This window comes from Oncorhynchus kisutch, unplaced genomic scaffold (assembly GCF_002021735.2).
Source record: "Oncorhynchus kisutch isolate 150728-3 unplaced genomic scaffold, Okis_V2 Okis01b-Okis20b_hom, whole genome shotgun sequence".
Lineage (NCBI taxonomy): Eukaryota > Metazoa > Chordata > Actinopteri > Salmoniformes > Salmonidae > Oncorhynchus > Oncorhynchus kisutch.
This window is the reverse complement of record NW_022261978.1, coordinates 10152545-10177312: the sequence shown is the minus strand read 5'-3', so window position 1 is coordinate 10177312 and position 24768 is coordinate 10152545. Positions and strand designations below refer to the sequence as shown.

General features: G+C 43.1%; 29 non-coding genes across 29 annotated transcripts; all 29 read right to left on the bottom strand.

Annotated features, from left to right (window-relative positions):
* Nucleotides 1–461: 461 nt before the first annotated feature.
* trnal-aag (transfer RNA leucine (anticodon AAG)) lies at nt 462–543 on the bottom strand. The gene has a single exon. It is a non-coding gene; the product is annotated as a tRNA-Leu (tRNA).
* A 736-nt stretch (nt 544–1279) lies between these two features.
* On the bottom strand, nt 1280–1361 carry trnal-aag (transfer RNA leucine (anticodon AAG)). The gene has a single exon. It is a non-coding gene; the product is annotated as a tRNA-Leu (tRNA).
* Nucleotides 1362–2096: 735 nt separating this feature from the next.
* On the bottom strand, nt 2097–2178 carry trnal-aag (transfer RNA leucine (anticodon AAG)). Its single transcript has one exon. It is a non-coding gene; the product is annotated as a tRNA-Leu (tRNA).
* Nucleotides 2179–2914: 736 nt separating this feature from the next.
* On the bottom strand, nt 2915–2996 carry trnal-aag (transfer RNA leucine (anticodon AAG)). The gene has a single exon. It is a non-coding gene; the product is annotated as a tRNA-Leu (tRNA).
* A 736-nt stretch (nt 2997–3732) lies between these two features.
* Nucleotides 3733–3814, bottom strand: trnal-aag (transfer RNA leucine (anticodon AAG)). Its single transcript has one exon. It is a non-coding gene; the product is annotated as a tRNA-Leu (tRNA).
* A 735-nt stretch (nt 3815–4549) lies between these two features.
* trnal-aag (transfer RNA leucine (anticodon AAG)) lies at nt 4550–4631 on the bottom strand. The gene has a single exon. It is a non-coding gene; the product is annotated as a tRNA-Leu (tRNA).
* Nucleotides 4632–5366: 735 nt separating this feature from the next.
* Nucleotides 5367–5448, bottom strand: trnal-aag (transfer RNA leucine (anticodon AAG)). The gene has a single exon. It is a non-coding gene; the product is annotated as a tRNA-Leu (tRNA).
* A 736-nt stretch (nt 5449–6184) lies between these two features.
* On the bottom strand, nt 6185–6266 carry trnal-aag (transfer RNA leucine (anticodon AAG)). The gene has a single exon. It is a non-coding gene; the product is annotated as a tRNA-Leu (tRNA).
* Nucleotides 6267–7002: 736 nt separating this feature from the next.
* On the bottom strand, nt 7003–7084 carry trnal-aag (transfer RNA leucine (anticodon AAG)). The gene has a single exon. It is a non-coding gene; the product is annotated as a tRNA-Leu (tRNA).
* Nucleotides 7085–7819: 735 nt separating this feature from the next.
* Nucleotides 7820–7901, bottom strand: trnal-aag (transfer RNA leucine (anticodon AAG)). Its single transcript has one exon. It is a non-coding gene; the product is annotated as a tRNA-Leu (tRNA).
* Nucleotides 7902–8636: 735 nt separating this feature from the next.
* Nucleotides 8637–8718, bottom strand: trnal-aag (transfer RNA leucine (anticodon AAG)). The gene has a single exon. It is a non-coding gene; the product is annotated as a tRNA-Leu (tRNA).
* A 737-nt stretch (nt 8719–9455) lies between these two features.
* trnal-aag (transfer RNA leucine (anticodon AAG)) lies at nt 9456–9537 on the bottom strand. The gene has a single exon. It is a non-coding gene; the product is annotated as a tRNA-Leu (tRNA).
* A 735-nt stretch (nt 9538–10272) lies between these two features.
* On the bottom strand, nt 10273–10354 carry trnal-aag (transfer RNA leucine (anticodon AAG)). Its single transcript has one exon. It is a non-coding gene; the product is annotated as a tRNA-Leu (tRNA).
* Nucleotides 10355–11090: 736 nt separating this feature from the next.
* trnal-aag (transfer RNA leucine (anticodon AAG)) lies at nt 11091–11172 on the bottom strand. Its single transcript has one exon. It is a non-coding gene; the product is annotated as a tRNA-Leu (tRNA).
* A 735-nt stretch (nt 11173–11907) lies between these two features.
* Nucleotides 11908–11989, bottom strand: trnal-aag (transfer RNA leucine (anticodon AAG)). Its single transcript has one exon. It is a non-coding gene; the product is annotated as a tRNA-Leu (tRNA).
* A 735-nt stretch (nt 11990–12724) lies between these two features.
* trnal-aag (transfer RNA leucine (anticodon AAG)) lies at nt 12725–12806 on the bottom strand. Its single transcript has one exon. It is a non-coding gene; the product is annotated as a tRNA-Leu (tRNA).
* Nucleotides 12807–13541: 735 nt separating this feature from the next.
* Nucleotides 13542–13623, bottom strand: trnal-aag (transfer RNA leucine (anticodon AAG)). The gene has a single exon. It is a non-coding gene; the product is annotated as a tRNA-Leu (tRNA).
* A 736-nt stretch (nt 13624–14359) lies between these two features.
* On the bottom strand, nt 14360–14441 carry trnal-aag (transfer RNA leucine (anticodon AAG)). The gene has a single exon. It is a non-coding gene; the product is annotated as a tRNA-Leu (tRNA).
* Nucleotides 14442–15176: 735 nt separating this feature from the next.
* trnal-aag (transfer RNA leucine (anticodon AAG)) lies at nt 15177–15258 on the bottom strand. Its single transcript has one exon. It is a non-coding gene; the product is annotated as a tRNA-Leu (tRNA).
* A 737-nt stretch (nt 15259–15995) lies between these two features.
* On the bottom strand, nt 15996–16077 carry trnal-aag (transfer RNA leucine (anticodon AAG)). The gene has a single exon. It is a non-coding gene; the product is annotated as a tRNA-Leu (tRNA).
* Nucleotides 16078–16813: 736 nt separating this feature from the next.
* Nucleotides 16814–16895, bottom strand: trnal-aag (transfer RNA leucine (anticodon AAG)). The gene has a single exon. It is a non-coding gene; the product is annotated as a tRNA-Leu (tRNA).
* Nucleotides 16896–17631: 736 nt separating this feature from the next.
* trnal-aag (transfer RNA leucine (anticodon AAG)) lies at nt 17632–17713 on the bottom strand. The gene has a single exon. It is a non-coding gene; the product is annotated as a tRNA-Leu (tRNA).
* Nucleotides 17714–18449: 736 nt separating this feature from the next.
* Nucleotides 18450–18531, bottom strand: trnal-uag (transfer RNA leucine (anticodon UAG)). Its single transcript has one exon. It is a non-coding gene; the product is annotated as a tRNA-Leu (tRNA).
* Nucleotides 18532–19266: 735 nt separating this feature from the next.
* trnal-uag (transfer RNA leucine (anticodon UAG)) lies at nt 19267–19348 on the bottom strand. Its single transcript has one exon. It is a non-coding gene; the product is annotated as a tRNA-Leu (tRNA).
* Nucleotides 19349–20899: 1551 nt separating this feature from the next.
* On the bottom strand, nt 20900–20981 carry trnal-uag (transfer RNA leucine (anticodon UAG)). The gene has a single exon. It is a non-coding gene; the product is annotated as a tRNA-Leu (tRNA).
* Nucleotides 20982–21715: 734 nt separating this feature from the next.
* Nucleotides 21716–21797, bottom strand: trnal-uag (transfer RNA leucine (anticodon UAG)). The gene has a single exon. It is a non-coding gene; the product is annotated as a tRNA-Leu (tRNA).
* A 735-nt stretch (nt 21798–22532) lies between these two features.
* On the bottom strand, nt 22533–22614 carry trnal-uag (transfer RNA leucine (anticodon UAG)). Its single transcript has one exon. It is a non-coding gene; the product is annotated as a tRNA-Leu (tRNA).
* Nucleotides 22615–23349: 735 nt separating this feature from the next.
* On the bottom strand, nt 23350–23431 carry trnal-uag (transfer RNA leucine (anticodon UAG)). The gene has a single exon. It is a non-coding gene; the product is annotated as a tRNA-Leu (tRNA).
* A 735-nt stretch (nt 23432–24166) lies between these two features.
* Nucleotides 24167–24248, bottom strand: trnal-uag (transfer RNA leucine (anticodon UAG)). The gene has a single exon. It is a non-coding gene; the product is annotated as a tRNA-Leu (tRNA).
* Nucleotides 24249–24768: the final 520 nt, after the last annotated feature.

The following is a 24768-nucleotide window of genomic DNA, read 5'->3' as shown; positions in this document are numbered from 1 at the left end:
GGAATTTGGGTTAAGGCTGGATTCCCTTTATTTGTCCGGTGTCCTTGGTGGCCTTGTTTGAAATTACATTACAGTTTTCTGTTGAGAAAAAGTTGCAGCGGTGAACTTTGAACCGACACCTCCCGAAAGACTGGGTCCTTAAATCCAGTTCTCTGGACAGCTCGGCCACAGTACCCATTGTTAAAATGGACTGCTTGGTCATCACACAGACCATCACAACTTTCCTTTTTTCCAATCAAGGATTTGACGTGAACAACCACCGGTAGGAGGTGCAACTGCCACCGCGGGGGCACAGGACTTGGTGGCTGGTTGGTTAAGGCGATGGACTACACTATTGAGTTGGAACCCCATCCGGGACACACAACATTGCTTCTTTTCTCCCTTGCATGGGCGACATGAAAATAAAAACCCTGAAATAAAGCAGAACATGTGATAGCTTGCGCAAACAAACTCAATAAAGATGGCAGTGGTGGGATTTGAACCCACGCCTCCTTAGAGACTGGAGCCTTAATCCAGCGCCTTAGACCGCTCGGCCACACTACCCAGCTCTGGCAAAGTATTCACACTTTCTCGTCAGTTACCTAGAGCGTCTGCACTTCCTTGTATTTTAGTCTTCTTTTTCATTTTCTACTTTAAAATCTTTATATATCTCATGTTGCTCTTGCGTCCTTCATCATTTTTTATTCTCTTTTTAAAAATCTTAATTTATCTGATGTTGCTCTTTCTTCCATCGTATAAACTTAGAATTAGTTTCTGCTTTTATGTCTGAAGCAGATTGAATTAGAAAAACACGGCAGATAATTGCAATAACAGACGTGGGAATTTGGGTTAAGGCTGGATTCCCTTTATTTGTCCGGTGTCCTTGGTGGCCTTGTTTGAAATTACATTACAGTTTTCTGTTGAGAAAAAGTTGCAGCGGTGAACTTTGAACCGACACCTCCCGAAAGACTGGGTCCTTAAATCCAGTTCTCTGGACAGCTCGGCCACAGTACCCATTGTTAAAATGGACTGCTTGGTCATCACACAGACCATCACAACTTTCCTTTTTTCCAATCAAGGATTTGACGTGAACAACCACCGGTAGGAGGTGCAACTGCCACCGCGGGGGCACAGGACTTGGTGGCTGGTTGGTTAAGGCGATGGACTACACTATTGAGTTGGAACCCCATCCGGGACACACAACATTGCTTCTTTTCTCCCTTGCATGGGCGACATGAAAATAAAAACCCTGAAATAAAGCAGAACATGTGATAGCTTGCGCAAACAAACTCAATAAAGATGGCAGTGGTGGGATTTGAACCCACGCCTCCTTAGAGACTGGAGCCTTAATCCAGCGCCTTAGACCGCTCGGCCACACTACCCAGCTCTGGCAAAGTATTCACACTTTCTCGTCAGTTACCTAGAGCGTCTGCACTTCCTTGTATTTTAGTCTTCTTTTTCATTTTCTACTTTAAAATCTTTATATATCTCATGTTGCTCTTGCGTCCTTCATCTTTTTTATTCTCTTTTTAAAAATCTTAATTTATCTGATGTTGCTCTTTCTTCCATCGTATAAACTTAGAATTAGTTTCTGCTTTTATGTCTGAAGCAGATTGAATTAGAAAAACACGGCAGATAATTGCAATAACAGACGTGGGAATTTGGGTTAAGGCTGGATTCCCTTTATTTGTCCGGTGTCCTTGGTGGCCTTGTTTGAAATTACATTACAGTTTTCTGTTGAGAAAAAGTTGCAGCGGTGAACTTTGAACCGACACCTCCCGAAAGACTGGGTCCTTAAATCCAGTTCTCTGGACAGCTCGGCCACAGTACCCATTGTTAAAATGGACTGCTTGGTCATCACACAGACCATCACAACTTTCCTTTTTTCCAATCAAGGATTTGACGTGAACAACCACCGGTAGGAGGTGCAACTGCCACCGCGGGGGCACAGGACTTGGTGGCTGGTTGGTTAAGGCGATGGACTACACTATTGAGTTGGAACCCCATCCGGGACACACAACATTGCTTCTTTTCTCCCTTGCATGGGCGACATGAAAATAAAAACCCTGAAATAAAGCAGAACATGTGATAGCTTGCGCAAACAAACTCAATAAAGATGGCAGTGGTGGGATTTGAACCCACGCCTCCTTAGAGACTGGAGCCTTAATCCAGCGCCTTAGACCGCTCGGCCACACTACCCAGCTCTGGCAAAGTATTCACACTTTCTCGTCAGTTACCTAGAGCGTCTGCACTTCCTTGTATTTTAGTCTTCTTTTTCATTTTCTACTTTAAAATCTTTATATATCTCATGTTGCTCTTGCGTCCTTCATCATTTTTTATTCTCTTTTTAAAAATCTTAATTTATCTGATGTTGCTCTTTCTTCCATCGTATAAACTTAGAATTAGTTTCTGCTTTTATGTCTGAAGCAGATTGAATTAGAAAAACACGGCAGATAATTGCAATAACAGACGTGGGAATTTGGGTTAAGGCTGGATTCCCTTTATTTGTCCGGTGTCCTTGGTGGCCTTGTTTGAAATTACATTACAGTTTTCTGTTGAGAAAAAGTTGCAGCGGTGAACTTTGAACCGACACCTCCCGAAAGACTGGGTCCTTAAATCCAGTTCTCTGGACAGCTCGGCCACAGTACCCATTGTTAAAATGGACTGCTTGGTCATCACACAGACCATCACAACTTTCCTTTTTTCCAATCAAGGATTTGACGTGAACAACCACCGGTAGGAGGTGCAACTGCCACCGCGGGGGCACAGGACTTGGTGGCTGGTTGGTTAAGGCGATGGACTACACTATTGAGTTGGAACCCCATCCGGGACACACAACATTGCTTCTTTTCTCCCTTGCATGGGCGACATGAAAATAAAAACCCTGAAATAAAGCAGAACATGTGATAGCTTGCGCAAACAAACTCAATAAAGATGGCAGTGGTGGGATTTGAACCCACGCCTCCTTAGAGACTGGAGCCTTAATCCAGCGCCTTAGACCGCTCGGCCACACTACCCAGCTCTGGCAAAGTATTCACACTTTCTCGTCAGTTACCTAGAGCGTCTGCACTTCCTTGTATTTTAGTCTTCTTTTTCATTTTCTACTTTAAAATCTTTATATATCTCATGTTGCTCTTGCGTCCTTCATCTTTTTTTATTCTCTTTTTAAAAATCTTAATTTATCTGATGTTGCTCTTTCTTCCATCGTATAAACTTAGAATTAGTTTCTGCTTTTATGTCTGAAGCAGATTGAATTAGAAAAACACGGCAGATAATTGCAATAACAGACGTGGGAATTTGGGTTAAGGCTGGATTCCCTTTATTTGTCCGGTGTCCTTGGTGGCCTTGTTTGAAATTACATTACAGTTTTCTGTTGAGAAAAAGTTGCAGCGGTGAACTTTGAACCGACACCTCCCGAAAGACTGGGTCCTTAAATCCAGTTCTCTGGACAGCTCGGCCACAGTACCCATTGTTAAAATGGACTGCTTGGTCATCACACAGACCATCACAACTTTCCTTTTTTCCAATCAAGGATTTGACGTGAACAACCACCGGTAGGAGGTGCAACTGCCACCGCGGGGGCACAGGACTTGGTGGCTGGTTGGTTAAGGCGATGGACTACACTATTGAGTTGGAACCCCATCCGGGACACACAACATTGCTTCTTTTCTCCCTTGCATGGGCGACATGAAAATAAAAACCCTGAAATAAAGCAGAACATGTGATAGCTTGCGCAAACAAACTCAATAAAGATGGCAGTGGTGGGATTTGAACCCACGCCTCCTTAGAGACTGGAGCCTTAATCCAGCGCCTTAGACCGCTCGGCCACACTACCCAGCTCTGGCAAAGTATTCACACTTTCTCGTCAGTTACCTAGAGCGTCTGCACTTCCTTGTATTTTAGTCTTCTTTTTCATTTTCTACTTTAAAATCTTTATATATCTCATGTTGCTCTTGCGTCCTTCATCTTTTTTATTCTCTTTTTAAAAATCTTAATTTATCTGATGTTGCTCTTTCTTCCATCGTATAAACTTAGAATTAGTTTCTGCTTTTATGTCTGAAGCAGATTGAATTAGAAAAACACGGCAGATAATTGCAATAACAGACGTGGGAATTTGGGTTAAGGCTGGATTCCCTTTATTTGTCCGGTGTCCTTGGTGGCCTTGTTTGAAATTACATTACAGTTTTCTGTTGAGAAAAAGTTGCAGCGGTGAACTTTGAACCGACACCTCCCGAAAGACTGGGTCCTTAAATCCAGTTCTCTGGACAGCTCGGCCACAGTACCCATTGTTAAAATGGACTGCTTGGTCATCACACAGACCATCACAACTTTCCTTTTTTCCAATCAAGGATTTGACGTGAACAACCACCGGTAGGAGGTGCAACTGCCACCGCGGGGGCACAGGACTTGGTGGCTGGTTGGTTAAGGCGATGGACTACACTATTGAGTTGGAACCCCATCCGGGACACACAACATTGCTTCTTTTCTCCCTTGCATGGGCGACATGAAAATAAAAACCCTGAAATAAAGCAGAACATGTGATAGCTTGCGCAAACAAACTCAATAAAGATGGCAGTGGTGGGATTTGAACCCACGCCTCCTTAGAGACTGGAGCCTTAATCCAGCGCCTTAGACCGCTCGGCCACACTACCCAGCTCTGGCAAAGTATTCACACTTTCTCGTCAGTTACCTAGAGCGTCTGCACTTCCTTGTATTTTAGTCTTCTTTTTCATTTTCTACTTTAAAATCTTTATATATCTCATGTTGCTCTTGCGTCCTTCATCTTTTTTATTCTCTTTTTAAAAATCTTAATTTATCTGATGTTGCTCTTTCTTCCATCGTATAAACTTAGAATTAGTTTCTGCTTTTATGTCTGAAGCAGATTGAATTAGAAAAACACGGCAGATAATTGCAATAACAGACGTGGGAATTTGGGTTAAGGCTGGATTCCCTTTATTTGTCCGGTGTCCTTGGTGGCCTTGTTTGAAATTACATTACAGTTTTCTGTTGAGAAAAAGTTGCAGCGGTGAACTTTGAACCGACACCTCCCGAAAGACTGGGTCCTTAAATCCAGTTCTCTGGACAGCTCGGCCACAGTACCCATTGTTAAAATGGACTGCTTGGTCATCACACAGACCATCACAACTTTCCTTTTTTCCAATCAAGGATTTGACGTGAACAACCACCGGTAGGAGGTGCAACTGCCACCGCGGGGGCACAGGACTTGGTGGCTGGTTGGTTAAGGCGATGGACTACACTATTGAGTTGGAACCCCATCCGGGACACACAACATTGCTTCTTTTCTCCCTTGCATGGGCGACATGAAAATAAAAACCCTGAAATAAAGCAGAACATGTGATAGCTTGCGCAAACAAACTCAATAAAGATGGCAGTGGTGGGATTTGAACCCACGCCTCCTTAGAGACTGGAGCCTTAATCCAGCGCCTTAGACCGCTCGGCCACACTACCCAGCTCTGGCAAAGTATTCACACTTTCTCGTCAGTTACCTAGAGCGTCTGCACTTCCTTGTATTTTAGTCTTCTTTTTCATTTTCTACTTTAAAATCTTTATATATCTCATGTTGCTCTTGCGTCCTTCATCATTTTTTATTCTCTTTTTAAAAATCTTAATTTATCTGATGTTGCTCTTTCTTCCATCGTATAAACTTAGAATTAGTTTCTGCTTTTATGTCTGAAGCAGATTGAATTAGAAAAACACGGCAGATAATTGCAATAACAGACGTGGGAATTTGGGTTAAGGCTGGATTCCCTTTATTTGTCCGGTGTCCTTGGTGGCCTTGTTTGAAATTACATTACAGTTTTCTGTTGAGAAAAAGTTGCAGCGGTGAACTTTGAACCGACACCTCCCGAAAGACTGGGTCCTTAAATCCAGTTCTCTGGACAGCTCGGCCACAGTACCCATTGTTAAAATGGACTGCTTGGTCATCACACAGACCATCACAACTTTCCTTTTTTCCAATCAAGGATTTGACGTGAACAACCACCGGTAGGAGGTGCAACTGCCACCGCGGGGGCACAGGACTTGGTGGCTGGTTGGTTAAGGCGATGGACTACACTATTGAGTTGGAACCCCATCCGGGACACACAACATTGCTTCTTTTCTCCCTTGCATGGGCGACATGAAAATAAAAACCCTGAAATAAAGCAGAACATGTGATAGCTTGCGCAAACAAACTCAATAAAGATGGCAGTGGTGGGATTTGAACCCACGCCTCCTTAGAGACTGGAGCCTTAATCCAGCGCCTTAGACCGCTCGGCCACACTACCCAGCTCTGGCAAAGTATTCACACTTTCTCGTCAGTTACCTAGAGCGTCTGCACTTCCTTGTATTTTAGTCTTCTTTTTCATTTTCTACTTTAAAATCTTTATATATCTCATGTTGCTCTTGCGTCCTTCATCATTTTTTATTCTCTTTTTAAAAATCTTAATTTATCTGATGTTGCTCTTTCTTCCATCGTATAAACTTAGAATTAGTTTCTGCTTTTATGTCTGAAGCAGATTGAATTAGAAAAACACGGCAGATAATTGCAATAACAGACGTGGGAATTTGGGTTAAGGCTGGATTCCCTTTATTTGTCCGGTGTCCTTGGTGGCCTTGTTTGAAATTACATTACAGTTTTCTGTTGAGAAAAAGTTGCAGCGGTGAACTTTGAACCGACACCTCCCGAAAGACTGGGTCCTTAAATCCAGTTCTCTGGACAGCTCGGCCACAGTACCCATTGTTAAAATGGACTGCTTGGTCATCACACAGACCATCACAACTTTCCTTTTTTCCAATCAAGGATTTGACGTGAACAACCACCGGTAGGAGGTGCAACTGCCACCGCGGGGGCACAGGACTTGGTGGCTGGTTGGTTAAGGCGATGGACTACACTATTGAGTTGGAACCCCATCCGGGACACACAACATTGCTTCTTTTCTCCCTTGCATGGGCGACATGAAAATAAAAACCCTGAAATAAAGCAGAACATGTGATAGCTTGCGCAAACAAACTCAATAAAGATGGCAGTGGTGGGATTTGAACCCACGCCTCCTTAGAGACTGGAGCCTTAATCCAGCGCCTTAGACCGCTCGGCCACACTACCCAGCTCTGGCAAAGTATTCACACTTTCTCGTCAGTTACCTAGAGCGTCTGCACTTCCTTGTATTTTAGTCTTCTTTTTCATTTTCTACTTTAAAATCTTTATATATCTCATGTTGCTCTTGCGTCCTTCATCTTTTTTATTCTCTTTTTAAAAATCTTAATTTATCTGATGTTGCTCTTTCTTCCATCGTATAAACTTAGAATTAGTTTCTGCTTTTATGTCTGAAGCAGATTGAATTAGAAAAACACGGCAGATAATTGCAATAACAGACGTGGGAATTTGGGTTAAGGCTGGATTCCCTTTATTTGTCCGGTGTCCTTGGTGGCCTTGTTTGAAATTACATTACAGTTTTCTGTTGAGAAAAAGTTGCAGCGGTGAACTTTGAACCGACACCTCCCGAAAGACTGGGTCCTTAAATCCAGTTCTCTGGACAGCTCGGCCACAGTACCCATTGTTAAAATGGACTGCTTGGTCATCACACAGACCATCACAACTTTCCTTTTTTCCAATCAAGGATTTGACGTGAACAACCACCGGTAGGAGGTGCAACTGCCACCGCGGGGGCACAGGACTTGGTGGCTGGTTGGTTAAGGCGATGGACTACACTATTGAGTTGGAACCCCATCCGGGACACACAACATTGCTTCTTTTCTCCCTTGCATGGGCGACATGAAAATAAAAACCCTGAAATAAAGCAGAACATGTGATAGCTTGCGCAAACAAACTCAATAAAGATGGCAGTGGTGGGATTTGAACCCACGCCTCCTTAGAGACTGGAGCCTTAATCCAGCGCCTTAGACCGCTCGGCCACACTACCCAGCTCTGGCAAAGTATTCACACTTTCTCGTCAGTTACCTAGAGCGTCTGCACTTCCTTGTATTTTAGTCTTCTTTTTCATTTTCTACTTTAAAATCTTTATATATCTCATGTTGCTCTTGCGTCCTTCATCATTTTTTATTCTCTTTTTAAAAATCTTAATTTATCTGATGTTGCTCTTTCTTCCATCGTATAAACTTAGAATTAGTTTCTGCTTTTATGTCTGAAGCAGATTGAATTAGAAAAACACGGCAGATAATTGCAATAACAGACGTGGGAATTTGGGTTAAGGCTGATTCCCTTTATTTGTCCGGTGTCCTTGGTGGCCTTGTTTGAAATTACATTACAGTTTTCTGTTGAGAAAAAGTTGCAGCGGTGAACTTTGAACCGACACCTCCCGAAAGACTGGGTCCTTAAATCCAGTTCTCTGGACAGCTCGGCCACAGTACCCATTGTTAAAATGGACTGCTTGGTCATCACACAGACCATCACAACTTTCCTTTTTTCCAATCAAGGATTTGACGTGAACAACCACCGGTAGGAGGTGCAACTGCCACCGCGGGGGCACAGGACTTGGTGGCTGGTTGGTTAAGGCGATGGACTACACTATTGAGTTGGAACCCCATCCGGGACACACAACATTGCTTCTTTTCTCCCTTGCATGGGCGACATGAAAATAAAAACCCTGAAATAAAGCAGAACATGTGATAGCTTGCGCAAACAAACTCAATAAAGATGGCAGTGGTGGGATTTGAACCCACGCCTCCTTAGAGACTGGAGCCTTAATCCAGCGCCTTAGACCGCTCGGCCACACTACCCAGCTCTGGCAAAGTATTCACACTTTCTCGTCAGTTACCTAGAGCGTCTGCACTTCCTTGTATTTTAGTCTTCTTTTTCATTTTCTACTTTAAAATCTTTATATATCTCATGTTGCTCTTGCAGTCCTTCATCATTTTTTATTCTCTTTTTAAAAATCTTAATTTATCTGATGTTGCTCTTTCTTCCATCGTATAAACTTAGAATTAGTTTCTGCTTTTATGTCTGAAGCAGATTGAATTAGAAAAACACGGCAGATAATTGCAATAACAGACGTGGGAATTTGGGTTAAGGCTGGATTCCCTTTATTTGTCCGGTGTCCTTGGTGGCCTTGTTTGAAATTACATTACAGTTTTCTGTTGAGAAAAAGTTGCAGCGGTGAACTTTGAACCGACACCTCCCGAAAGACTGGGTCCTTAAATCCAGTTCTCTGGACAGCTCGGCCACAGTACCCATTGTTAAAATGGACTGCTTGGTCATCACACAGACCATCACAACTTTCCTTTTTTCCAATCAAGGATTTGACGTGAACAACCACCGGTAGGAGGTGCAACTGCCACCGCGGGGGCACAGGACTTGGTGGCTGGTTGGTTAAGGCGATGGACTACACTATTGAGTTGGAACCCCATCCGGGACACACAACATTGCTTCTTTTCTCCCTTGCATGGGCGACATGAAAATAAAAACCCTGAAATAAAGCAGAACATGTGATAGCTTGCGCAAACAAACTCAATAAAGATGGCAGTGGTGGGATTTGAACCCACGCCTCCTTAGAGACTGGAGCCTTAATCCAGCGCCTTAGACCGCTCGGCCACACTACCCAGCTCTGGCAAAGTATTCACACTTTCTCGTCAGTTACCTAGAGCGTCTGCACTTCCTTGTATTTTAGTCTTCTTTTTCATTTTCTACTTTAAAATCTTTATATATCTCATGTTGCTCTTGCATCCTTCATCATTTTTTATTCTCTTTTTAAAAATCTTAATTTATCTGATGTTGCTCTTTCTTCCATCGTATAAACTTAGAATTAGTTTCTGCTTTTATGTCTGAAGCAGATTGAATTAGAAAAACACGGCAGATAATTGCAATAACAGACGTGGGAATTTGGGTTAAGGCTGATTCCCTTTATTTGTCCGGTGTCCTTGGTGGCCTTGTTTGAAATTACATTACAGTTTTCTGTTGAGAAAAAGTTGCAGCGGTGAACTTTGAACCGACACCTCCCGAAAGACTGGGTCCTTAAATCCAGTTCTCTGGACAGCTCGGCCACAGTACCCATTGTTAAAATGGACTGCTTGGTCATCACACAGACCATCACAACTTTCCTTTTTTCCAATCAAGGATTTGACTTGAACAACCACCGGTAGGAGGTGCAACTGCCACCGCGGGGGCACAGGACTTGGTGGCTGGTTGGTTAAGGCGATGGACTACACTATTGAGTTGGAACCCCATCCGGGACACACAACATTGCTTCTTTTCTCCCTTGCATGGGCGACATGAAAATAAAAACCCTGAAATAAAGCAGAACATGTGATAGCTTGCGCAAACAAACTCAATAAAGATGGCAGTGGTGGGATTTGAACCCACGCCTCCTTAGAGACTGGAGCCTTAATCCAGCGCCTTAGACCGCTCGGCCACACTACCCAGCTCTGGCAAAGTATTCACACTTTCTCGTCAGTTACCTAGAGCGTCTGCACTTCCTTGTATTTTAGTCTTCTTTTTCATTTTCTACTTTAAAATCTTTATATATCTCATGTTGCTCTTGCATCCTTCATCATTTTTTATTCTCTTTTTAAAAATCTTAATTTATCTGATGTTGCTCTTTCTTCCATCGTATAAACTTAGAATTAGTTTCTGCTTTTATGTCTGAAGCAGATTGAATTAGAAAAACACGGCAGATAATTGCAATAACAGACGTGGGAATTTGGGTTAAGGCTGATTTCCCTTTATTTGTCCGGTGTCCTTGGTGGCCTTGTTTGAAATTACATTACAGTTTTCTGTTGAGAAAAAGTTGCAGCGGTGAACTTTGAACCGACACCTCCCGAAAGACTGGGTCCTTAAATCCAGTTCTCTGGACAGCTCGGCCACAGTACCCATTGTTAAAATGGACTGCTTGGTCATCACACAGACCATCACAACTTTCCTTTTTTCCAATCAAGGATTTGACTTGAACAACCACCGGTAGGAGGTGCAACTGCCACCGCGGGGGCACAGGACTTGGTGGCTGGTTGGTTAAGGCGATGGACTACACTATTGAGTTGGAACCCCATCCGGGACACACAACATTGCTTCTTTTCTCCCTTGCATGGGCGACATGAAAATAAAAACCCTGAAATAAAGCAGAACATGTGATAGCTTGCGCAAACAAACTCAATAAAGATGGCAGTGGTGGGATTTGAACCCACGCCTCCTTAGAGACTGGAGCCTTAATCCAGCGCCTTAGACCGCTCGGCCACACTACCCAGCTCTGGCAAAGTATTCACACTTTCTCGTCAGTTACCTAGAGCGTCTGCACTTCCTTGTATTTTAGTCTTCTTTTTCATTTTCTACTTTAAAATCTTTATATATCTCATGTTGCTCTTGCATCCTTCATCATTTTTTATTCTCTTTTTAAAAATCTTAATTTATCTGATGTTGCTCTTTCTTCCATCGTATAAACTTAGAATTAGTTTCTGCTTTTATGTCTGAAGCAGATTGAATTAGAAAAACACGGCAGATAATTGCAATAACAGACGTGGGAATTTGGGTTAAGGCTGATTCCCTTTATTTGTCCGGTGTCCTTGGTGGCCTTGTTTGAAATTACATTACAGTTTTCTGTTGAGAAAAAGTTGCAGCGGTGAACTTTGAACCGACACCTCCCGAAAGACTGGGTCCTTAAATCCAGTTCTCTGGACAGCTCGGCCACAGTACCCATTGTTAAAATGGACTGCTTGGTCATCACACAGACCATCACAACTTTCCTTTTTTCCAATCAAGGATTTGACTTGAACAACCACCGGTAGGAGGTGCAACTGCCACCGCGGGGGCACAGGACTTGGTGGCTGGTTGGTTAAGGCGATGGACTACACTATTGAGTTGGAACCCCATCCGGGACACACAACATTGCTTCTTTTCTCCCTTGCATGGGCGACATGAAAATAAAAACCCTGAAATAAAGCAGAACATGTGATAGCTTGCGCAAACAAACTCAATAAAGATGGCAGTGGTGGGATTTGAACCCACGCCTCCTTAGAGACTGGAGCCTTAATCCAGCGCCTTAGACCGCTCGGCCACACTACCCAGCTCTGGCAAAGTATTCACACTTTCTCGTCAGTTACCTAGAGCGTCTGCACTTCCTTGTATTTTAGTCTTCTTTTTCATTTTCTACTTTAAAATCTTTATATATCTCATGTTGCTCTTGCATCCTTCATCATTTTTTATTCTCTTTTTAAAAATCTTAATTTATCTGATGTTGCTCTTTCTTCCATCGTATAAACTTAGAATTAGTTTCTGCTTTTATGTCTGAAGCAGATTGAATTAGAAAAACACGGCAGATAATTGCAATAACAGACGTGGGAATTTGGGTTAAGGCTGATTCCCTTTATTTGTCCGGTGTCCTTGGTGGCCTTGTTTGAAATTACATTACAGTTTTCTGTTGAGAAAAAGTTGCAGCGGTGAACTTTGAACCGACACCTCCCGAAAGACTGGGTCCTTAAATCCAGTTCTCTGGACAGCTCGGCCACAGTACCCATTGTTAAAATGGACTGCTTGGTCATCACACAGACCATCACAACTTTCCTTTTTTCCAATCAAGGATTTGACTTGAACAACCACCGGTAGGAGGTGCAACTGCCACCGCGGGGGCACAGGACTTGGTGGCTGGTTGGTTAAGGCGATGGACTACACTATTGAGTTGGAACCCCATCCGGGACACACAACATTGCTTCTTTTCTCCCTTGCATGGGCGACATGAAAATAAAAACCCTGAAATAAAGCAGAACATGTGATAGCTTGCGCAAACAAACTCAATAAAGATGGCAGTGGTGGGATTTGAACCCACGCCTCCTTAGAGACTGGAGCCTTAATCCAGCGCCTTAGACCGCTCGGCCACACTACCCAGCTCTGGCAAAGTATTCACACTTTCTCGTCAGTTACCTAGAGCGTCTGCACTTCCTTGTATTTTAGTCTTCTTTTTCATTTTCTACTTTAAAATCTTTATATATCTCATGTTGCTCTTGCATCCTTCATCATTTTTTATTCTCTTTTTAAAAATCTTAATTTATCTGATGTTGCTCTTTCTTCCATCGTATAAACTTAGAATTAGTTTCTGCTTTTATGTCTGAAGCAGATTGAATTAGAAAAACACGGCAGATAATTGCAATAACAGACGTGGGAATTTGGGTTAAGGCTGATTCCCTTTATTTGTCCGGTGTCCTTGGTGGCCTTGTTTGAAATTACATTACAGTTTTCTGTTGAGAAAAAGTTGCAGCGGTGAACTTTGAACCGACACCTCCCGAAAGACTGGGTCCTTAAATCCAGTTCTCTGGACAGCTCGGCCACAGTACCCATTGTTAAAATGGACTGCTTGGTCATCACACAGACCATCACAACTTTCCTTTTTTCCAATCAAGGATTTGACTTGAACAACCACCGGTAGGAGGTGCAACTGCCACCGCGGGGGCACAGGACTTGGTGGCTGGTTGGTTAAGGCGATGGACTACACTATTGAGTTGGAACCCCATCCGGGACACACAACATTGCTTCTTTTCTCCCTTGCATGGGCGACATGAAAATAAAAACCCTGAAATAAAGCAGAACATGTGATAGCTTGCGCAAACAAACTCAATAAAGATGGCAGTGGTGGGATTTGAACCCACGCCTCCTTAGAGACTGGAGCCTTAATCCAGCGCCTTAGACCGCTCGGCCACACTACCCAGCTCTGGCAAAGTATTCACACTTTCTCGTCAGTTACCTAGAGCGTCTGCACTTCCTTGTATTTTAGTCTTCTTTTTCATTTTCTACTTTAAAATCTTTATATATCTCATGTTGCTCTTGCATCCTTCATCATTTTTTATTCTCTTTTTAAAAATCTTAATTTATCTGATGTTGCTCTTTCTTCCATCGTATAAACTTAGAATTAGTTTCTGCTTTTATGTCTGAAGCAGATTGAATTAGAAAAACACGGCAGATAATTGCAATAACAGACGTGGGAATTTGGGTTAAGGCTGATTTCCCTTTATTTGTCCGGTGTCCTTGGTGGCCTTGTTTGAAATTACATTACAGTTTTCTGTTGAGAAAAAGTTGCAGCGGTGAACTTTGAACCGACACCTCCCGAAAGACTGGGTCCTTAAATCCAGTTCTCTGGACAGCTCGGCCACAGTACCCATTGTTAAAATGGACTGCTTGGTCATCACACAGACCATCACAACTTTCCTTTTTTCCAATCAAGGATTTGACTTGAACAACCACCGGTAGGAGGTGCAACTGCCACCGCGGGGGCACAGGACTTGGTGGCTGGTTGGTTAAGGCGATGGACTACACTATTGAGTTGGAACCCCATCCGGGACACACAACATTGCTTCTTTTCTCCCTTGCATGGGCGACATGAAAATAAAAACCCTGAAATAAAGCAGAACATGTGATAGCTTGCGCAAACAAACTCAATAAAGATGGCAGTGGTGGGATTTGAACCCACGCCTCCTTAGAGACTGGAGCCTTAATCCAGCGCCTTAGACCGCTCGGCCACACTACCCAGCTCTGGCAAAGTATTCACACTTTCTCGTCAGTTACCTAGAGCGTCTGCACTTCCTTGTATTTTAGTCTTCTTTTTCATTTTCTACTTTAAAATCTTTATATATCTCATGTTGCTCTTGCATCCTTCATCATTTTTTATTCTCTTTTTAAAAATCTTAATTTATCTGATGTTGCTCTTTCTTCCATCGTATAAACTTAGAATTAGTTTCTGCTTTTATGTCTGAAGCAGATTGAATTAGAAAAACACGGCAGATAATTGCAATAACAGACGTGGGAATTTGGGTTAAGGCTGATTCCCTTTATTTGTCCGGTGTCCTTGGTGGCCTTGTTTGAAATTACATTACAGTTTTCTGTTGAGAAAAAGTTGCAGCGGTGAACTTTGAACCGACACCTCCCGAAAGACTGGGTCCTTAAATCCAGTTCTCTGGACAGCTCGGCCACAGTACCCATTGTTAAAATGGACTGCTTGGTCATCACACAGACCATCACAACTTTCCTTTTTTCCAATCAAGGATTTGACTTGAACAACCACCGGTAGGAGGTGCAACTGCCACCGCGGGGGCACAGGACTTGGTGGCTGGTTGGTTAAGGCGATGGACTACACTATTGAGTTGGAACCCCATCCGGGACACACAACATTGCTTCTTTTCTCCCTTGCATGGGCGACATGAAAATAAAAACCCTGAAATAAAGCAGAACATGTGATAGCTTGCGCAAACAAACTCTATAAAGATGGCAGTGGTGGGATTTGAACCCACGCCTCCTTAGAGACTGGAGCCTTAATCCAGCGCCTTAGACCGCTCGGCCACACTACCCAGCTCTGGCAAAGTATTCACACTTTCTCGTCAGTTACCTAGAGCGTCTGCACTTCCTTGTATTTTAGTCTTCTTTTTCATTTTCTACTTTAAAATCTTTATATATCTCATGTTGCTCTTGCATCCTTCATCATTTTTTATTCTCTTTTTAAAAATCTTAATTTATCTGATGTTGCTCTTTCTTCCATCGTATAAACTTAGAATTAGTTTCTGCTTTTATGTCTGAAGCAGATTGAATTAGAAAAACACGGCAGATAATTGCAATAACAGACGTGGGAATTTGGGTTAAGGCTGATTTCCCTTTATTTGTCCGGTGTCCTTGGTGGCCTTGTTTGAAATTACATTACAGTTTTCTGTTGAGAAAAAGTTGCAGCGGTGAACTTTGAACCGACACCTCCCGAAAGACTGGGTCCTTAAATCCAGTTCTCTGGACAGCTCGGCCACAGTACCCATTGTTAAAATGGACTGCTTGGTCATCACACAGACCATCACAACTTTCCTTTTTTCCAATCAAGGATTTGACTTGAACAACCACCGGTAGGAGGTGCAACTGCCACCGCGGGGGCACAGGACTTGGTGGCTGGTTGGTTAAGGCGATGGACTACACTATTGAGTTGGAACCCCATCCGGGACACACAACATTGCTTCTTTTCTCCCTTGCATGGGCGACATGAAAATAAAAACCCTGAAATAAAGCAGAACATGCTGATAGCTTGCGCAAACAAACTCAATAAAGATGGCAGTGGTGGGATTTGAACCCACGCCTCCTTAGAGACTGGAGCCTTAATCCAGCGCCTTAGACCGCTCGGCCACACTACCCAGCTCTGGCAAAGTATTCACACTTTCTCGTCAGTTACCTAGAGCGTCTGCACTTCCTTGTATTTTAGTCTTCTTTTTCATTTTCTACTTTAAAATCTTTATATATCTCATGTTGCTCTTGCATCCTTCATCATTTTTTATTCTCTTTTTAAAAATCTTAATTTATCTGATGTTGCTCTTTCTTCCATCGTATAAACTTAGAATTAGTTTCTGCTTTTATGTCTGAAGCAGATTGAATTAGAAAAACACGGCAGATAATTGCAATAACAGACGTGGGAATTTGGGTTAAGGCTGATTTCCCTTTATTTGTCCGGTGTCCTTGGTGGCCTTGTTTGAAATTACATTACAGTTTTCTGTTGAGAAAAAGTTGCAGCGGTGAACTTTGAACCGACACCTCCCGAAAGACTGGGTCCTTAAATCCAGTTCTCTGGACAGCTCGGCCACAGTACCCATTGTTAAAATGGACTGCTTGGTCATCACACAGACCATCACAACTTTCCTTTTTTCCAATCAAGGATTTGACTTGAACAACCACCGGTAGGAGGTGCAACTGCCACCGCGGGGGCACAGGACTTGGTGGCTGGTTGGTTAAGGCGATGGACTACACTATTGAGTTGGAACCCCATCCGGGACACACAACATTGCTTCTTTTCTCCCTTGCATGGGCGACATGAAAATAAAAACCCTGAAATAAAGCAGAACATGCGATAGCTTGCGCAAACAAACTCAATAAAGATGGCAGTGGTGGGATTTGAACCCACGCCTCCTTAGAGACTGGAGCCTTAATCCAGCGCCTTAGACCGCTCGGCCACACTACCCAGCTCTGGCAAAGTATTCACACTTTCTCGTCAGTTACCTAGAGCGTCTGCACTTCCTTGTATTTTAGTCTTCTTTTTCATTTTCTACTTTAAAATCTTTATATATCTCATGTTGCTCTTGCATCCTTCATCATTTTTTATTCTCTTTTTAAAAATCTTAATTTATCTGATGTTGCTCTTTCTTCCATCGTATAAACTTAGAATTAGTTTCTGCTTTTATGTCTGAAGCAGATTGAATTAGAAAAACACGGCAGATAATTGCAATAACAGACGTGGGAATTAGGGTTAAGGCTGGATTCCCTTTATTTGTCCGGTGTCCTTGGTGGCCTTGTTTGAAATTACATTACAGTTTTCTGTTGAGAAAAAGTTGCAGCGGTGAACTTTGAACCGACACCTCCCGAAAGACTGGGTCCTTAAATCCAGTTCTCTGGACAGCTCGGCCACAGTACCCATTGTTAAAATGGACTGCTTGGTCATCACACAGACCATCACAACTTTCCTTTTTTCCAATCAAGGATTTGACTTGAACAACCACCGGTAGGAGGTGCAACTGCCACCGCGGGGGCACAGGACTTGGTGGCTGGTTGGTTAAGGCGATGGACTACACTATTGAGTTGGAACCCCATCCGGGACACACAACATTGCTTCTTTTCTCCCTTGCATGGGCGACATGAAAATAAAAACCCTGAAATAAAGCAGAACATGTGATAGCTTGCGCAAACAAACTCAATAAAGATGGCAGTGGTGGGATTTGAACCCACGCCTCCTTAGAGACTGGAGCCTTAATCCAGCGCCTTAGACCGCTCGGCCACACTACCCAGCTCTGGCTAAAGTATTCACACTTTCTCGTCAGTTACCTAGAGCGTCTGCACTTCCTTGTATTTTAGTCTTCTTTTTCATTTTCTTCTTTAAAATCTTTATGTATCTCATGTTGCTCTTGCGTCCTTCATCTTTTTTTGATTCTCTTTTTAAAAATCTTAATTTATCTGATGTTGCTCTTTCTTCCATCATATAAACTTACAATTAGTTTCTGCTTTTATGTCTGAAGCAGATTGAATTAGAAAAACACGGCAGATAATTGCAATAACAGACGTGGGAATTAGGGTAAAGGCTGGATTCCCTTTATTTGTCCGGTGTCCTTGGTGGCCTTTTTGAAATTACATTACAGTTTTCTGTTGAGAAAAAGTTGCAGCGGTGGACTTTGAACCGACACCTCCGAAAGACTGGGTCCTTAAATCCAGTTCTCTGGACAGCTCGGCCACAGTACCAACTGTTAAAATGGACTGCTGGGTCGTCGCACAGACCATCACAACTTTCCTTTTTTCCAATCAAGGATTTGACGTGAACAACCACCGGTAGGAGGTGCAACTGCCACCGCGGGGGCACAGGAATTGGTGGCTGGTTGGTTGAGGCGATGGACTACACTATTGAGTTGGAACCCCATCCGTGACACACAACATTGCTTCTATTCTCCCTTGCATGGGCGACATGAAAGTAAAAACCCTGAAATAAAGCAGAACATGTGATAGCTTGCGCAAACAAACTCAATAAAGATGGCAGTGGTGGGATTTGAACCCACGCCTCCTTAGAGACTGGAGCCTAAATCCAGCGCCTTAGACCGCTCGGCCACACTACCCAGCTCTGGCTAAATATTCACACTTTCTCGTCAGTTACCTAGAGCGTCTGCACTCCCTTGTATTTAAGTCTTCTTTTTCATTTTCTTCTTTAAAATCTTTATGTATCTCATGTTGCTCTTGCGTCCTTCATCTTTTTTTGATTCTCTTTTTAAAAATCTTAATTTATCTGATGTTGCTCTTTCTTCCATCATATAAACTTACAATTAGTTTCTGCTTTTATGTCTGAAGCAGATTGAATTAGAAAAACACGGCAGATAATTGCAATAACAGACGTGGGAATTAGGGTAAAGGCTGGATTCCCTTTATTTGTCCGGTGTCCTTGGTGGCCTTTTTGAAATTACATTACAGTTTTCTGTTGAGAAAAAGTTGCAGCGGTGGACTTTGAACCGACACCTCCGAAAGACTGGGTCCTTAAATCCAGTTCTCTGGACAGCTCGGCCACAGTACCAACTGTTAAAATGGACTGCTGGGTCGTCGCACAGACCATCACAACTTTCCTTTTTTCCAATCAAGGATTTGACGTGAACAACCACCGGTAGGAGGTGCAACTGCCACCGCGGGGGCACAGGAATTGGTGGCTGGTTGGTTGAGGCGATGGACTACACTATTGAGTTGGAACCCCATCCGTGACACACAACATTGCTTCTTTTCTCCCTTGCATGGGCGACATGAAAGTAAAAACCCTGAAATAAAGCAGAACATGTGATAGCTTGCGCAAACAAACTCAATAAAGATGGCAGTGGTGGGATTTGAACCCACGCCTCCTTAGAGACTGGAGCCTAAATCCAGCGCCTTAGACCGCTCGGCCACACTACCCAGCTCTGGCTAAATATTCACACTTTCTCGTCAGTTACCTAGAGCGTCTGCACTCCCTTGTATTTAAGTCTTCTTTTTCATTTTCTTCTTTAAAATCTTTATGTATCTCATGTTGCTCTTGCGTCCTTCATCTTTTTTTGATTCTCTTTTTAAAAATCTTAATTTATCTGATGTTGCTCTTTCTTCCATCATATAAACTTACAATTAGTTTCTGCTTTTATGTCTGAAGCAGATTGAATTAGAAAAACACGGCAGATAATTGCAATAACAGACGTGGGAATTAGGGTAAAGGCTGGATTCCCTTTATTTGTCCGGTGTCCTTGGTGGCCTTTTTGAAATTACATTACAGTTTTCTGTTGAGAAAAAGTTGCAGCGGTGGACTTTGAACCGACACCTCCGAAAGACTGGGTCCTTAAATCCAGTTCTCTGGACAGCTCGGCCACAGTACCAACTGTTAAAATGGACTGCTGGGTCGTCGCACAGACCATCACAACTTTCCTTTTTTCCAATCAAGGATTTGACGTGAACAACCACCGGTAGGAGGTGCAACTGCCACCGCGGGGGCACAGGAATTGGTGGCTGGTTGGTTGAGGCGATGGACTACACTATTGAGTTGGAACCCCATCCGTGACACACAACATTGCTTCTTTTCTCCCTTGCATGGGCGACATGAAAGTAAAAACCCTGAAATAAAGCAGAACATGTGATAGCTTGCGCAAACAAACTCAATAAAGATGGCAGTGGTGGGATTTGAACCCACGCCTCCTTAGAGACTGGAGCCTAATCCAGCGCCTTAGACCGCTCGGCCACACTACCCAGCTCTGGCTAAATATTCACACTTTCTCGTCAGTTACCTAGAGCGTCTGCACTCCCTTGTATTTAAGTCTTCTTTTTCATTTTCTTCTTTAAAATCTTTATGTATCTCATGTTGCTCTTGCGTCCTTCATCTTTTTTTGATTCTCTTTTTAAAAATCTTAATTTATCTGATGTTGCTCTTTCTTCCATCATATAAACTTACAATTAGTTTCTGCTTTTATGTCTGAAGCAGATTGAATTAGAAAAACACGGCAGATAATTGCAATAACAGACGTGGGAATTAGGGTAAAGGCTGGATTCCCTTTATTTGTCCGGTGTCCTTGGTGGCCTTTTTGAAATTACATTACAGTTTTCTGTTGAGAAAAAGTTGCAGCGGTGGACTTTGAACCGACACCTCCGAAAGACTGGGTCCTTAAATCCAGTTCTCTGGACAGCTCGGCCACAGTACCAACTGTTAAAATGGACTGCTGGGTCGTCGCACAGACCATCACAACTTTCCTTTTTTCCAATCAAGGATTTGACGTGAACAACCACCGGTAGGAGGTGCAACTGCCACCGCGGGGGCACAGGAATTGGTGGCTGGTTGGTTGAGGCGATGGACTACACTATTGAGTTGGAACCCCATCCGTGACACACAACATTGCTTCTTTTCTCCCTTGCATGGGCGACATGAAAGTAAAAACCCTGAAATAAAGCAGAACATGTGATAGCTTGCGCAAACAAACTCAATAAAGATGGCAGTGGTGGGATTTGAACCCACGCCTCCTTAGAGACTGGAGCCTAAATCCAGCGCCTTAGACCGCTCGGCCACACTACCCAGCTCTGGCTAAATATTCACACTTTCTCGTCAGTTACCTAGAGCGTCTGCACTCCCTTGTATTTAAGTCTTCTTTTTCATTTTCTTCTTTAAAATCTTTATGTATCTCATGTTGCTCTTGCGTCCTTCATCTTTTTTTGATTCTCTTTTTAAAAATCTTAATTTATCTGATGTTGCTCTTTCTTCCATCATATAAACTTACAATTAGTTTCTGCTTTTATGTCTGAAGCAGATTGAATTAGAAAAACACGGCAGATAATTGCAATAACAGACGTGGGAATTAGGGTAAAGGCTGGATTCCCTTTATTTGTCCGGTGTCCTTGGTGGCCTTTTTGAAATTACATTACAGTTTTCTGTTGAGAAAAAGTTGCAGCGGTGGACTTTGAACCGACACCTCCGAAAGACTGGGTCCTTAAATCCAGTTCTCTGGACAGCTCGGCCACAGTACCAACTGTTAAAATGGACTGCTGGGTCGTCGCACAGACCATCACAACTTTCCTTTTTTCCAATCAAGGATTTGACGTGAACAACCACCGGTAGGAGGTGCAACTGCCACCGCGGGGGCACAGGAATTGGTGGCTGGTTGGTTGAGGCGATGGACTACACTATTGAGTTGGAACCCCATCCGTGACACACAACATTGCTTCTTTCTCCCTTGCATGGGCGACATGAAAGTAAAAACCCTGAAATAAAGCAGAACATGTGATAGCTTGCGCAAACAAACTCAATAAAGATGGCAGTGGTGGGATTTGAACCCACGCCTCCTTAGAGACTGGAGCCTAAATCCAGCGCCTTAGACCGCTCGGCCACACTACCCAGCTCTGGCTAAATATTCACACTTTCTCGTCAGTTACCTAGAGCGTCTGCACTCCCTTGTATTTAAGTCTTCTTTTTCATTTTCTTCTTTAAAATCTTTATGTATCTCATGTTGCTCTTGCGTCCTTCATCTTTTTTTGATTCTCTTTTTAAAAATCTTAATTTATCTGATGTTGCTCTTTCTTCCATCATATAAACTTACAATTAGTTTCTGCTTTTATGTCTGAAGCAGATTGAATTAGAAAAACACGGCAGATAATTGCAATAACAGACGTGGGAATTAGGGTAAAGGCTGGATTCCCTTTATTTGTCCGGTGTCCTTGGTGGCCTTTTTGAAATTACATTACAGTTTTCTGTTGAGAAAAAGTTGCAGCGGTGGACTTTGAACCGACACCTCCGAAAGACTGGGTCCTTAAATCCAGTTCTCTGGACAGCTCGGCCACAGTACCAACTGTTAAAATGGACTGCTGGGTCGTCGCACAGACCATCACAACTTTCCTTTTTTCCAATCAAGGATTTGACGTGAACAACCACCGGTAGGAGGTGCAACTGCCACCGCGGGGGCACAGGAATTGGTGGCTGGTTGGTTGAGGCGATGGACTACACTATTGAGTTGGAACCCCATCCGTGACACACAACATTGCTTCTTTTCTCCCTTGCATGGGCGACATGAAAGTAAAAACCCTGAAATAAAGCAGAACATGTGATAGCTTGCGCAAACAAACTCAATAAAGATGGCAGTGGTGGGATTTGAACCCACGCCTCCTTAGAGACTGGAGCCTAAATCCAGCGCCTTAGACCGCTCGGCCACACTACCCAGCTCTGGCTAAATATTCACACTTTCTCGTCAGTTACCTAGAGCGTCTGCACTCCCTTGTATTTAAGTCTTCTTTTTCATTTTCTTCTTTAAAATCTTTATGTATCTCATGTTGCTCTTGCGTCCTTCATCTTTTTTTGATTCTCTTTTTAAAAATCTTAATTTATCTGATGTTGCTCTTTCTTCCATCATATAAACTTAGAATTAGTTTCTGCTTTTATGTCTGAAGCAGATTGAATTAGAAAAACACGGCAGATAATTGCAATAACAGACGTGGGAATTAGGGTAAAGGCTGGATTCCCTTTATTTGTCCGGTGTCCTTGGTGGCCTTTTTGAAATTACATTACAGTTTTCTGTTGAGAAAAAGTTGCAGCGGTGGACTTTGAACCGACACCTCCGAAAGACTGGGTCCTTAAATCCAGTTCTCTGGACAGCTCGGCCACAGTACCAACTGTTAAAATGGACTGCTGGGTCGTCGCACAGACCATCACAACTTTCCTTTTTTCCAATCAAGGATTTGACGTGAACAACCACCGGTAGGAGGTGCAACTGCCACCGCGGGGGCACAGGAATTGGTGGCTGGTTGGTTGAGGCGATGGACTACACTATTGAGTTGGAACCCCATCCGTGACACACAACATTGCTTCTTTTCTCCCTTGCATGGGCGACATGAAAGTAAAAACCCTGAAATAAAGCAGAACATGTGATAGCTTGCGCAAACAAACTCAATAAAGATGGCAGTGGTGGGATTTGAACCCACGCCTCCTTAGAGACTGGAGCCTAAATCCAGCGCCTTAGACCGCTCGGCCACACTACCCAGCTCTGGCTAAATATTCACACTTTCTCGTCAGTTACCTAGAGCGTCTGCACTCCCTTGTATTTAAGTCTTCTTTTTCATTTTCTTCTTTAAAATCTTTATGTATCTCATGTTGCTCTTGCGTCCTTCATCTTTTTTTGATTCTCTTTTTAAAAATCTTAATTTATCTGATGTTGCTCTTTCTTCCATCATATAAACTTAGAATTAGTTTCTGCTTTTATGTCTGAAGCAGATTGAATTAGAAAAACACGGCAGATAATTGCAATAACAGACGTGGGAATTAGGGTAAAGGCTGGATTCCCTTTATTTGTCCGGTGTCCTTGGTGGCCTTTTTGAAATTACATTACAGTTTTCTGTTGAGAAAAAGTTGCAGCGGTGGACTTTGAACCGACACCTCCGAAAGACTGGGTCCTTAAATCCAGTTCTCTGGACAGCTCGGCCACAGTACCAACTGTTAAAATGGACTGCTGGGTCGTCGCACAGACCATCACAACTTTCCTTTTTTCCAATCAAGGATTTGACATGAACAACCACCGGTAGGAGGTGCAACTGCCACCGCGGGGGCACAGGAATTGGTGGCTGGTTGGTTGAGGCGATGGACTACACTATTGAGTTGGAACCCCATCCGTGACACACAACATTGCTTCTTTTCTCCCTTGCATGGGCGACATGAAAGTAAAAACCCTGAAATAAAGCAGAACATGTGATAGCTTGCGCAAACAAACTCAATAAAGATGGCAGTGGTGGGATTTGAACCCACGCCTCCTTAGAGACTGGAGCCTAAATCCAGCGCCTTAGACCGCTCGGCCACACTACCCAGCTCTGGCTAAATATTCACACTTTCTCGTCAGTTACCTAGAGCGTCTGCACTCCCTTGTATTTAGTCTTCTTTTTCATTTTCTTCTTTAAAATCTTTATGTATCTCATGTTGCTCTTGCGTCCTTCATCTTTTTTTGATTCTCTTTTTAAAAATCTTAATTTATCTGATGTTGCTCTTTCTTCCATCATATAAACTTAGAATTAGTTTCTGCTTTTATGTCTGAAGCAGATTGAATTAGAAAAACACGGCAGATAATTGCAATAACAGACGTGGGAATTAGGGTAAAGGCTGGATTCCCTTTATTTGTCCGGTGTCCTTGGTGGCCTTTTTGAAATTACATTACAGTTTTCTGTTGAGAAAAAGTTGCAGCGGTGGACTTTGAACCGACACCTCCGAAAGACTGGGTCCTTAAATCCAGTTCTCTGGACAGCTCGGCCACAGTACCAACTGTTAAAATGGACTGCTGGGTCGTCGCACAGACCATCACAACTTTCCTTTTTTCCAATCAAGGATTTGA